At 36.8% G+C, this 4763-nt stretch overlaps 1 pseudogene; it reads left to right on the plus strand.

The window, feature by feature from the left end:
- On the plus strand, positions 1-975 carry LOC120166655 (annotated as a pseudogene).
- The last annotated feature ends 3788 nt before the right edge of the window (positions 976-4763 follow it).

The raw sequence follows: 4763 nt of genomic DNA on the forward strand, positions 1-4763 counted from the left end.
TATTCTGTTCAAGTTAAATCCTTTCAGCATCTCAAATGGCCTATTAAAGTGCAGGTTGCTAGGAATCTGGGAAAAACATTGCGAGCGTCCCAACCCACCATTAGAGAACTTCAGGTAAGGGGCTAACCCTTTGGTTTTACTTGTATCTTTACCATGTAATAGCTTTGCCCGTCTGAAATTCTTCACTATTTTATCTTCTGTGAAGGAAGTCTCAAGGGAATTCAAGAGCACCCTTGAACGGGAGATTGGTCTTGACTAAGTGTCAAGTTCAACACAGAACACGCTGAGTAGAAACAGCCCCTATATAAGTAAATCTCCCCCAACCCCTTCACCGGTTACCAGTGCTGAGGAAACTGGTAGTGAGGCTGACCTGAGTAAGTGTTTTATATTCTTATATCCAAATCTATTAATGGCATGAATTTATCTTATGGTTTCCAATGCTTCATATGATTTTTCCTTTGAATCTCGCTTACATTATTTCTTGATCTCTTACCCCAAAACATGCACTAAATCCTACATATAATGTTCACTCCTGCTGTTTGTGGCGTTTGTATATGTCGAAGTAATATAAAGAAGCATGCGATTCATCACCTTACTGCAGGTGTTACACAATCAGTAAACGAGGGTTATACTAGTGAAGAGTACTTAAAGATCACAGAAGAGCAGCTAAAAGCTTCGGCTTCGAAACAGCCGGGCCAGACTGCCTCTCCTGGAGAAACAGAACTAGGATCCTGAAATCAAGATGGTCAGTTCTTTATCTTTCTGTCTCATTTCTGTCTATTGCCTCTCTTTTTCACTGTGATGTTATTTGTATCAAAACTTTTATCAGCTACTCCCAAGGAAACTGTGGCTGGTGCAACGCCTCCATCTCAGAAACCCGAAAGCGAGACGTGAATCCGCATTAATGAGGATAGAACAATTGAGTTATCTTACAGAAGCCTCAGAGCAAGGGACTGTAGACTTGTCAACAAGGATTAAAAGAAGGAAAGAAACACCTTGTCCCTTTACGATTCTTCTAAATTTTGATTAAGTGACAGTATATTATTAGTGTAGTGTCTTATAATCAGGGATCATTTGTGTACTTTAACCAATCAATTATTAAGTCATTAACGACACATATCAATTCAAACTTAAACTCTTAACTCACACTAACCCTACTTTCAACATTCTACAAAAGAAAACAACTTAAAAAACACAGATATTATTGAAGGGTGGAAATTATTTTCACATTCACAGCGATCAATTGCTTCTTATTAATCGACAAAGCTTTTTAGATGATAAAAAAAAAAGTGTATTAGAAATGAAATAGGACCCACGTGTAACTTTTAGTTGCATGGTTAGCTAGTGGTTGAGAGTGTTAGGGTGTTAGTTAGTCTAGCCTAGATGTTTCAGTTAATCCTAACTGTACACTAGCAGGTGCTATAAAAAGCAATGTAGTTTTGTATTCTAATGCATGAAATATATTCAATGAAATTCTTGTTATTTTTACGTGGTTTCTCATTATGGTATCTTTCACTACAAGGTCATGAGGTTGTTTGGCTCGTTTATGATGTTGTGCTCTTCTTGGTTCTTCCATGGAGTTCTCTACGAATGCTGGCAAAACCTTTACAAATAAAAAGCTAAATGTTGTTTTGGATGAAACGAACTTCTAGTTGTGGAAGCAGCAAGTGTTGCTTACAGTTTGCCACTAACGACTCGAACATCTTCTGACTGGGTTTGTGCAATCTCTGCCTGAAACCATTTTTTATGAAGTCGATGTTGTTGTTCCCAATGATCTATATGAAGAATTCGTTGCACAGGACAGTGCCATCGCCTCATGGCTTTCATCCACCATTAGTCCTCATCTCATTCCTCATTTTGTTGGAGTGGAGACGACGACAGCCGTTTGGCATACGGTTCTTAGTTTCTTTGCTAATCGGTCTGCAACAACGTTTATGAGCTTACACTAAAAGTTTCGCTCGCTCAAGAAAGGTAGTGATAGCATGAGGTTGTATCTCACCAAAGCTAAAGAGGTATGTGATGCTTTAGATTCTTTTGGTAGTCCAATTTCTCAAGCAAAGCGTGTTGCTGGTATTTTAAAGGGTTTGCCCAGAGAATATCAGCCTTTCATTGCCGTTATAACCACCATACGAGAATCTTTGCCCTTTGATAATATATTTTCTATATTAGTAGATACTGAAACACAACTTACTGGTTTTGATGACCAAGAAGAGTTGTTATCGATGAGTGCGCATCTTGTGCATGATAGATCTACGAACAGGTCTGACAGTGCTCATTATGACTATCAAGATTGAAAGTCTTCTTGACAAGAGTCTGGTGGCAAATCTCGGGGTCGGGGTCGGGGTCATCCAATATCAACTTAGTGGCAATAATGATCATCTGGTTTCCAGTTGTTGGTATCGGTTTGATGAAAGTTTTACTGGTCTTGCTAATGATACTTGTTCGCCTTCTAAGGAGAAATCACCTGGTGTTCATTATGTTAATCTTGAGAAGGTTATGTGTGTTGTTCTCGGCCTAAACCTGAACAACATACCAATTCTTCTCCACAAGCGCACGTTGCTACTGCTATACAAGACCATTAGGTGGTTGATTCCAGAGCCATGCATCACATGACTCCTGATGCTGCGAATGTGTTGCACCAAACTGATTTTAATGGCCTAGGTAAATTAGTTGTGGGTAATGTGTTTCCCTAGATGTTAATGCTATTGGTCGTTCTAAATTATGTTCTTCTTCTCTTGCTTTGGTGCTAATCAATTTGTTGCATGTTCCAATGATAACAAAAAATCTTCTCTCAGTTTCAAAGCTTGCTAGGGATAATGCAGTCTTCTTTGAGTTTCATGCCAAACATTGCTATGTTCATGATGATGCTTCTGGTGAAGTTTTGCTAAGGGGATAGGAGCCTAATGGTTTCTACTATTATGTGTTGGATGTTATGGTAGGTGGTTGTGTTCTAGCTTAAGCATTTGTTTTGACGAGCTCGGATGATTTGTATGAGCTATGGCATCAAAGGCTAGGGCATCTCGCTCGTGGAACTTTAGAAAATGTTTGCAACACAATTGATGTAAAATTTTCAAAAGATGTTTGTAATACCCTAATTTTTTACAGGGACCAAACTCTCATTTTTACCATTTTGTAACTTTTAGGGGGCTTTAAAAACCAATCGAAAGTAAAAAAAACCCAGTTTTTTTCTTGTATGCTAAAAAAAAGAAATACAAATAGGCTCTTTATCTCCCGGGATAAACAAAATAGTGTATAGTAAGGACTTTGGGTCCCCGGTTCCTCGGTCAAAAAAAGTAGAGCAATATAGAGGTTTTTCCTCCCATTATACAAAACTTTGTAGTTATCCCTTCATATTTTCAGGCAAGTAACACCATTATACCTATATCATTTCTTTCTCAAAGGTTATGGTTTGTTCAATTTTCTTTTGATTTCGAATATAAAAACGACTATATATATAATGGAGGTTTTTGTTTTACCTTGAAAATGAGTGGTCCTTAGCCGGAGTCGATTTGTCGTTGGAAGTTGAGTCTAGCGTCGAGAATGTGAGCAGTCGGTTTAGATCTAGGATGATAAGAGGGTTGTTTTCGGTCTCTTAAGATAGTTCTGGGGTTGTTCGGTTCGTGGCACCGCCGCTTGTAGTGGTTGGCCATGCGTTTTAATCCTTTGGTCAAGAATGAAAAAGAAAAGAGTATAGTGAGGAAGAGTAGTCGTTGGAGTTTGTTGAGGGGTTGGAGCGCGTCGTGGCCGTCGAGATTGGTGGTTGGAGGTGAGGAGAAGGGCCAAAACATAGCTATTTGATTTTAGCGAGGAGCGCCGCTTGAGAAGAAGGGGAGAGAACGAGTTAAAGAAAAGTAACAAAAAAAAATTAGGTTTTCCATATCGACAGAAATGGTAAAGACTAAAACCTTAAGGTAAAAAAGGGTTAATCACAGGAGTAGTCCCCCAAGCTTTTTTTTGTCTTTATTACTCTTTGGTTTGCTAACTTTTAATTCAACCCTCTAACTTTTATTTTATTGCATTCTAATCATTGTTATTTATTTATTGTTATTAATATTTGAATATTTATACGACCTTGTGGTGATCAGATCTGGGGTACGATCCACATTATTATGGTTCGGACTCTTCTAGCCACTAACTTTTTTATTTTATTTTTATTAATTTGTTTGAATTATTATTCGACCTTGTGGTGACCCGATCAGGGGTACGATCCACATTATTATGGTCCGAACTCTGCTAACCATTAACAACTAACATTCTAACTTTTATTTTGTTGTTCATATTAACATTCTAACTTTTATTTTATTGTTCACACTAACATTCTAACTTTTTTTTTATTTTTATTGTTCATACTAACTTACTAAAATTTTATTTTATTGCTCAAAATAACCAACTAATTTTCTAACATTCGAATATTTAACGACCTTGCGGTGATCCGTCCTGAGGTATGACCCGCATTATTTATGGTACATGTTAAAAGATTAAAATGACACTTCCTAACATTTAAATTTATGCAATATTTTTTATTTATTCCAACACTTTAATTTTCAGTATTTTATTATTATGTTCACTTTAATTTCATGCATTTTATTTTAGTCTTTTAATATTCCAGCACTAACTTTTCTATGTTCTCATTTTATGCATCTTACTTTGCACTTCATTTTATTTTAGCCACCAATAGTGCTTGTGGTTTGTTTATTTCCAGTTTCTACGTTTTTGATTATTTATATTTTAAGCCTTATTCATTTTGTTTTTTTTGTTTGTCT

The sequence above is a fragment of the Hibiscus syriacus genome, unplaced genomic scaffold (genome assembly GCF_006381635.1).
Source record: "Hibiscus syriacus cultivar Baekdansim isolate YM2019G1 unplaced genomic scaffold, ASM638163v2 tig00003041_pilon, whole genome shotgun sequence".
In the NCBI taxonomy this organism is placed as follows: Eukaryota; Viridiplantae; Streptophyta; class Magnoliopsida; order Malvales; family Malvaceae; genus Hibiscus; species Hibiscus syriacus.